Here is a 9,036-nt window from a genome sequence, read left to right as displayed (position 1 = left end):
GCCCGCGCAGAACGCCTCGCCCGGCACAGGTCCGGGACAAGCTCGGCGCCGCCGCCACCTCCTTGCCGCGGCATCCTAGCTCCGCCGCAGTGCGAGCCCGCCCCCCCCCCCCCCCCCCCGCGACAACTCACCGCATACACATTCCCGCAGCACCACAACTAGCAGCAGCAACTGGACGAGGAGAAGCAGGACGCAGAGGAGGGGGCGGCAGGATGAAGGAGCTCCGGGGCCGGCTGGCGGACTACGCGTGCCACCACCGGAAGCACGGTCACGACACGCTCCTCCTCACGCGCCGGTGCGACCAGGAGATGGATCCCACATCGTCGCGCCCTGCTTCCACCCCACCTCCTCGACGCCCAGCCGGCCACGCGCGCCCTGCTTCCTCCTCGCCGCTCGGCAGAGCAGCTCGAGCTGTAGGACGTCGCGGCGGAATCGGGCGTGGAAGGTCATCCAGCCGCGGAAGTCGTCCACGCAGAGGATGGCCGGGGACAGCGAGAAGTTCCTGGCCACGGCCGCCATGTGCAGCGCCGAGGCGCCCAGGAACGCACCCAGCTCCACGATCACGTCCGGCTGCACCTCCTCGATGAGCTCCGCGAACACCGCCCTCGTCAACCCCCAACACGGTTGTGCGCGCCGATGGGAAGCTCGCGTACGGGCTCTCGCCGTCGAACATCTTGTCGAGAAGCGTCTTCACCACGTCCTCGTCTGGCATCGGCTCCCCGCACGCGTCCGCGAATCGGAACAGATAGTGCGGCGGCGAGCGTGGGTAGCTCATGCCGTTCGACAAGGTTGTGACTCCGACGGAGGCTGCGGTGAGGTGCGCGGTGTGCGGCTGTATGACCGTCTATGACGGCTTGGGCGTGGACGGGCGGGTGGACAACGAGACGATGTTGAGCGAGTACTCGATGGAGAAGACGATGAGAAAGGTGGTGAGGCGCGGGAGGGGAGCCTCGCCGCACACCGGCCGCCGCCGGAAGCCCACGCGGCTTCATGATCGTGCACGCGCACCTTCCTCGCTCCGGCCGCGCCCTGCTTCCTCCCAGCCTCCTCGACGCTCTCAGCGCAGGTTTTGATTACTGGCGCTCAAAGAAGCTCCTACTGGGCCGGCCCAGCATTACTTTGTTCGCTCGCATGGAAAAAATAACCCAAAAATGTATCAAACCGGAGGATCGAACTCACTGAGATTGTAACGAACGAGTACGGCTAACCAACACAACAAGTTGGAACTAGCGACTAGTTGCAGGGCAAACTTTGTAAGAGCACTATAGCCGCGCAATTTATTACACGTTATTTGGAACCATTTACTATAGCGATTTGATTTTTTAATTATTTGAAAATATTTTTGGAAAAGTGTGTTCTTTTTAATGTAAACAAAACACTGATAGTTCACAGATTTCAAAAACAGTTCGCGTATTGAAATAAAAAGCACGAATACGGAAAAGTCCATGTATTCAAAACAGTTCACTAATTTAAAGAGTTCATGAAAATGAAAACAGTACAGTAATGTGGGAAAAGTTCATCAATTTGAAAGAATGTCCATCGAGTTTGAAAAATGTTCATGACCTTTTTTAAGAAAATATCTTAAAGGTTGAATTTAAAAAAAAGTTCATCAAATTTGAAAAAAATTCATCAAATTGGAAAAAGTTCACCCAATTTGAAAAAAGTTCATTGAAAATGAAAAAAAGTTCATTGAATTTGAAAGAAGTTCATCCGGTTTGAAAAAAAAGCTCATCGAATTTGAATAGAAAGTGATTGAATTTGCAAAAAAGTTCATCGAGTTTGAATAAAGTTCATCCAATTTCAAAAAAAGTACATTGAAATTGAAATAAGTTCATTAAATTTGAGAAAAGTTCATCAAGTTTGAGAAAAGTTCATCAAATTCGAAAAAAGTTCATCGGATTTGAAAAAAATTCATCGGATTTAAAAAAAGTTCATCAAATTCATATTAAAAAATTCGCCAAATTTGAAAATAGTTCATCAATTTTCAAGAAGAGTTCATTGATTTTGAAAAATAGTTCACGCATCTAGTAAAAGAGAAAAGAAAACAAACAAAAGAACTAAACCTTCAAAAAAAAAGGAACAAGAAAAAAGAAAAAGAAGCAAGAGAACAAAGGAAGAAAGAAGATGCAAGTAATCACACCAGATATCTTTGGCCGGATGGTTATCGCAGCTTAGAATGAGCGTCGTGGGTTCGAATCCCTCTCGCGTGTTTCCTTTTTTCCTGAACAAATCAGAAAAGAAGGGGTAGACGGGCTGAGCCCAAGTCGCTTGAGGGGTATGCGCCCGATTGCGAAATGGCTGTAAACGGTGGCCAGAGCAGTGCGAGGAACGCGCCTGACGCGGACACAGCGGGGCTCTCTTCTCCCAGTGCGCACAACGACTGGAGATGCTTTTACAGCTAGGCATCACACTCTATTTTACAACTTTTTACAATTAGGCGCTGCACATGTGTGGCGTTTGAGTGTTAAGCGCTGCACAGTAGAGTGCAACGTCTTGCTGTCAGGCGCTACATATAACACATTAAGGATGAGTTGGATGAAATATTTTAAAAACTGTTTAGTTTGTGAAATAGTTTCAACCTCAGATCAAATTTGTGCCTTTTAACATTCCACATGTTCGTTTGTTGTATAGATTTTTGCTCGTTCTCCATAATTAACTTAGGCATCGATCTTCCTCTTCTTTATTAATGGGAGGGGCAAGCCTCCGTGCGCGTTTCAAAAAATATCTGGCGTCCTTGTCAGCCTCGACCCCGACAAAAGAGCCTGTTGGTCCTTGGTAGTTTGTTAGCATACGGAACATTGGGCGCTCCATACATCCAGAGCTTTGACTCGCTCCACACATCCCACTTACAATGACTCAACTCGGCCAATGTGGTGCTTTTGCCCAAGAAGGAGGGGGCGGAGGGAGTCTCTGACTATAGGCCTATTAGTCTTGTCCATGCCATGGCCAAGATTATCACCAAAATTCTTTCCCTGCGGCTTGCCCCTCACATGGACGTTCTCGTCTCCAATGCCCAAAGTGCTTTCATAAAGAAGAGGAGTATCCATGACAACTTCATGTATGTGCGCAATTTTGCGAGACGGTTGCACAAGCGCAAGACTTCAGCCCTCCTCTTCAAGCTTGACATTAGAAAAGCTTTCGACTCGGTCAAATGGGAATACATCCTCGACTTATTACAACGCAAGGGGTTCCCTTGCAAATTCCGGAATTGGATCGCCGCTCTACTCTCGTCTTCCTCTTCGCGCGTTCTCCTCAATGGGCTTCCGGGCCCCCCGATCAAGCACGGCCGCGGATTTCGTCAAGGGGACCCAATTTCACCTCTACTGTTCGTCCTTGCAATTGACCCCCTTCAACATATCCTCGACATCGCAACTCACAAGGGCATCATCCATAGGATCCGCGGCCGCGGCGTCATGATGAGAACCTCCCTCTATGCGGACGACGCGGCCATCTTCATGGCCCCAATCAAGCAGGACATTGATAACCTCTCAGTCATCCTAAGGGGTTTCGGCGAGGTGACGGGACTCTGCACCAACTTCCGCAAGAGCTCGGTTGTGCCCATTAGATGCAGCCACCTTCCTCTGGAGCATATTCTGAGTAGCATTCCGGCGACCCGCGCCGCTTTCCCAATCAAATATTTGGGCCTCCCGCTCTCAGTACGACAACTTCGGAAGGTCGACTTCCAGTATCTTGAAGACAAGGCGGCCGGAAAATTAGTAACTTGGGAGGGACAAAGCATCACAACTATTGGGCGCACTACCCTTGTCAGATCGGTCATCACCTCTCAAGCGGTCTTCTCCATCACATCTCTCATCGTGCCACAGGGCACACTTCATAATATCAACAAGATTGAGAGGGCCTTCCTCTGGTCAAGGTCGGACAAGACGACCGGCGCAAAATGTAAGGTTAATTGGGACATGGTCTGCAGGCCTACGATCTATGGAGGCCTGGGCATCCTCAACACCGACAAGTTTGCTCGGGCATTGCGACTAAGGTGGCCATGGTACGAATGGAAGGAGCCTACCAAGCTTTGGGTTGGCTTGGGCAACCCGTGCACCGACGAAGATATGGATTTCTTCTATGCCTCCACCACAATCATCGTTGGCAATGGTGCAAAAACACCGTTCTGGGACTCCCCGTGGTTGCTTGGCCGCAAGCCCAAGTATATTGCCCCTCTTATTTTTCAAGCCTCAAAAAGGAAGAGATCGACGCTTCGCCAGGCCCTGCGAGGGAACGCTTGGATGACCCACATCAAGCATGCCACTATTGTCTCCGCCGCACACATCCGGGAACTTTTCTCGCTTTGGGCACTTGTGCATGACTTTCATCTTGACGATCACGTTGAGGACGACATTGTTTGGAAACATGCTGATGATGGGCAGTACTTGGCGTCCACAGCTTATAAGGCGCAATTCCTTGGCCTGACGCACTCGCCCATTCACCACATGGTTTGGAGAGCTTGGGGCCCCTCTAAGGTTAAATTCTTCGCCTGGTTGACCTTGCAAGACCGGAACTGGACCGCCGACCGGTTGGTGCGGCGTGGTTGGGATAACTGTGGGCTTTGCCCTCTTTGCAAACGTGAGCAAGAATCGGGCATCCACCTCTTCGTCAAGTGCCGCTTCTCCATTAGGCTCTGGCGATCGGTCATTGACAAGTTTGGTCTTGTGCACATGGACACCTCCAATTGGCACCTTGAGGATTCCCTCATGCAATGGTGGGATAAAAGGACCGACATGCGAAACCCCAGTAGACGAGCGATGGCCTCCCTCACCATGCTCGTCTCTTGGACTATTTGGAACGAGAGAAACGCGCGGGTGTTTCGTAACAAGAGCGCGCCGCCGCCTATCCTGCTCCAAAATATCGTGCTTGAGGCAAAATTATGGGTTACGGCAGGTGCTAAGAAACTAGGGTGTTTTGTTGTACGAGAGTAATTACCATGCCGTGTTGCAAGGGCGCTTGTAAAAACTTTAAACTCTATTCTCCTCTTATTTAATGAATGAGGCAAATCTTTTGCCTCCGTTTCGAAAAAAAAACATTGGGCACATTCTCAAACGTGATTGTCCTGGCATGCATGACATGAGTAGAAAGAGATATCATGTACGGTGCACTCAATTTGTTGCTCTTGCCCTTCGTCTCGAGTCGCAGTCCGTCTGTGTATCGGCGTGTGTGGTGTCGCCACTTTGGGCCGCCACCTCGCCGCCTCACTGGGAAGAAGCCGGATGTGTAGCGTGGCTGGTTTGCCGTCGCACACTCCAAACCGGGGCGAAGCGGCCCTGGCCCGGGCAAGGAGAGTTGACCTGAGTATATCGCGCACTTGCTCTTGGGCGCATTTTCAACGCTGATCCTTAAATTTGTTCGGACATTTGTCCGTTGATAGAAAGGATCAGTTCGTAGATATGGATATCGGAGCACGAGGGATTTTATTAAAATAGAATGAAAACATTTATATTTTGGACATATTTTAATTAAAAGGGTAAAATTATGTGTATGTACGGCCGCGCGGAGCTGCATTCCCATGGCATGTATACACTCTATTAGTCTATGACTGACTGCGGCGGATCACTTTGTCTTTCTCATGTCAGGCTGCTGGGAGCTCCGAATGTTGGAATCATAGTAGAAGATATTAAAAAATTGCTCTATGATCCCAGGAACAATATGAAGATACATATCGGGTTTGGATCAATGATCGTTACCGACTCTGGAGTGCAACGAAAGTAGATGAGTTGATGTAGATCGCACTGTCCCTCGAACAGTTGCTGACGATCCCGCGAACCGCCCTCGAACGATCCCCCGAACGGAAGACTGAAAGCACGACATCTCTACTTGGTTGCAAGCGTATGGTCTTCACGATCCGGCAGCGCTTCGCCGTCCAGAGCTAATCATCACCGAAGAATTAGAGAAAGAAGATTAAAACCACACTGAACTTCTAATTATGAGGATTAGAGGAACTAGGTTTAACTTTAATTAGTCAAGTAGGACCAACTAGAACTAAAATTAGATGAACTAGAGGAGGCTCCAAAACTTGTATGTCCCAAAGGGCAAAATCCTCTAATCTCAATTCTTGATTTGTGCCGGAATAGGGGGCTTCCCAGATCGATCTGAATGCTGACCGTCCGATATGTGGGTCCAAGCTGACGCGTCGTGATCCTATCCGTTCGTTGGCTCCAGTTATGATTCGGTGTGGTGCTCCTCCCGTTCGCCCCTCTTGTTTACAAGTGTTTCGGTGTGGGTGGGTGCGGGTGCTTCACGCGTCGGGGGAAGGGAGCCGCGGTGTGGTGCTCCTCCCGTTCGCCCCTCTCGTTTACAGGTGGGACCAGAAGCGCCAACGTGGGTGGCTTTCCTCTCTTTGGGTGCATGTTTGGGTGTGGGTGGGTGCGGGCGCTTCACGCGTCGGGGGGAGGAAGCCGCGGGGGTGGGGGGGCTCGTCGACGTGCTCGGCCGTCGTTCGTCGGCAGGTACGGGGTGTGCCCCGCCGGTCGAGTTGGCCGTTTGTGATTCGTTCGAGCGGTTCGGCACTGTTCGGCGGCGTGGGACGTGGTGGGTGGGTCGTCTCCTTTATCATGCGTCGTCGCCTGCCTCTTCTCCTCCTGTCCTCCTTTCGTTTCGTTTCGACTCGGTGCTCACTCCTCTCCGTGCTCCTGCGCTCTGGTCTGCGACTCGTCGCTGGTTGGTCGCTGACGGGCTCCGATGGCGGCGCGCTGCGGTGACGCCGGTTAAGGTGGTTCTCCTCTCGGTTCTCTCCTCTTTTCTTCGCTCGATCTATCATGCATGACCGGTTTTGGATCTGGGGTGTGTGTTGGTTGCAGATCCGCTGTTCTCCTCTTCGTTGGGCCTGGGTCCGCTGCATCGTTCTTCGATCTACGGGGTTGGTCGCCGACGGGCTCCGATGGCGGCGCGGTGCGGTGACACCGGCTAAGGTGGTTCTCCTCTTGGTTCTCTCCTCTTTTCTCCGCTCGATCTATCGTGTATGACCAGTTTTGGATCTGGGGTGTGTGTTGGTTGCAGATCCACTGTTCTCTTCGCTGGGCCTGGATCCACTGCACCGTTCTTCGACCTTCGGGTAAATTTTGCTTTTGTCCCGAGCCATGTGGTATTCTTCAGCCGAGATGGGCTTTTGACGTTTCTGACGGCTGCAATGTTCTTTGCAGTTGCTCCTGCTTGGTCAGCGAACCTGCTCGTCCTCGTTTGCGTGCTGGTCTTCGCGTCTTGCTCCAAGGATCTGCAGGTCCATTGCACTTTCGCTTTCTCTTTGTTGATAGGCTTTTTTGCGTCTTGTTTGACTCTTGTGCATATGTGTGCGTGTGCTGGTTGGCTCGTTGTGGCACGCCTGTTGGTCGGGTGTGTTCGTGTGCTGTTCGTGTGCAGTGTGGTCTTTGTCTTTGAGTGGATTTTAGTTGTTCTTGCTTTTGTCTTGTTTGCCTGGTGATAGGTGACAGGTGTGTGTCTTTTACTACTTTTTTGGATCTTGCTACTCTGGATAGGTTCCTGGTGAATGGATTTTTGTTTTTACCACTCCATTAGGTGCTTGGCTTTGTCTGGGTTCATAGGATTTGTTTGTTGGTGGCTTTCTACCAACTTCTGTTTCCTTTCGGATTTTGTCAGGTACCTGCCCTTTTACTTATCAGGGGGTTGGGGGAAGATCTGCTTTAGACTTACTTATCTTTAGCTTTGCTGGGTCCCTTGGTTAGTTCCTCTGTAGGGGATTTTTGTTTGTTTCATGTCCATGGATTTGGCGAGGTCTAGCTAGATCACTAAAGAGTTTGTTGTTTTGTATGTGGGGTTGTGTTTAGGAAGCCATGGATGTATGTTGGCATGTGCCTTTTGGGTTTGTTTAGGCATAGGTTCATGCTGGCATGTGCCTTTTGGGTTTGTGTGCTGGAATGTGTCCCATGTGGATCAACCTGTTGTGTGGATTCGTCCAATGGCCTTTTGAAAAAAATGGAGAAGCATGGCATCTTCATGATCTTGTGTTGGGTAGTGTGGTCTGGCTGGGTTAATATGACTTGGTCCTGCCTTGTTTGAATTCATTGTTGTTTATGTTGAGCCTTGCTGAGGATTGTTTAGTTCACTGTTGTTTCTGTTTAGCCCTGTTCAGGATTGTATTGCTCATATCATTGATTTGGGGTTGGTATGGCTTGGTCCTGCCTTGCTTTTATGTCATTGTCGTTTGTGTTCAGCCTGTTGAAGGTTGTATGGCTCATCTCACTGATTGGGAAGAGTGTTTGGTATGGGTTCGGTGCATTGTGTTTCCAGGTGTTTTTTAGGTTCACTTTCATATATGTTTGTTATGTTGCCTCTTTGATTTGGGTGTTGTCTTTGTTGATGGTTTGCCTGTCTTCTACCCTCTGTTTTGCAGGTTATTTCGGTCTAGAGGTTATTTCTTCGAGACGGCCGTGTTGATAGGCCCTGTAACGTGGTGGTGTTGTTGGTTGCTTCGCACGTAAGCTATAACCAGATTGATTTCCTGTTGTTGGTTATGAGATTAATTTTCATTTCCTTCAGTATATATGCTCATGCATTTGTCCCTTTGTATGGTGTGCGTCGGTATTTTCTCGGTTTTCCTTAATGTGTCATTACTACAGGCATGTTTATCCTGCGTTCTTCCTGTGTGCCTCTGTTTGAGGCTGTTGCGAGCTACTGTCGACTGCCGTTCCATTCATATGTTCGAGAGGTGGCATCTGATGGTTCTCTACTTGGAGGGTTGAGATCGATGTTCTTGTTAGGGAAGATGTAGTACGGTGCCAAACACATTTTTTCTGGGGCGGTTCGTTTGACGGCTGCTCCTCTTTATACGATCAGGCTGCTTATCAGGCGGTCCATTTTTTACAGGGCATTTATGGCTTTGTTATTGCGGATTACAATTATGAGAGCATGCTAGCGTATAAAGGTGTTGCGCAGTCGGCTGTGGTGCTTGCAGGCGCGCTTGCTCGGTCTACCTGGCCTTTGGTGCATTCAGGTGGACAGAGGAACACCGCTGGTATAAATGCGAGTGTTCAGCTCCAGCTATTGTATTCGCAGTTAGTTGGTTCGGTTCGT

The 9,036-nt window shown here is 50.0% G+C and overlaps 1 pseudogene; it reads right to left on the bottom strand.

Annotated features, from left to right (window-relative positions):
* Positions 1-285: 285 nt before the first annotated feature.
* Positions 286-992, bottom strand: LOC125518662 (uncharacterized; annotated as a pseudogene).
* Positions 993-9,036: the final 8,044 nt, after the last annotated feature.

This window comes from Triticum urartu, chromosome 7A (assembly GCF_056163025.1).
Source record: "Triticum urartu cultivar PI428250 chromosome 7A, HENAU_Tu73, whole genome shotgun sequence".
NCBI lineage: Eukaryota > Viridiplantae > Streptophyta > Magnoliopsida > Poales > Poaceae > Triticum > Triticum urartu.
Note: the sequence above shows the minus strand (reverse complement) of the source record. Positions and strands in the feature narration are given on the sequence as shown.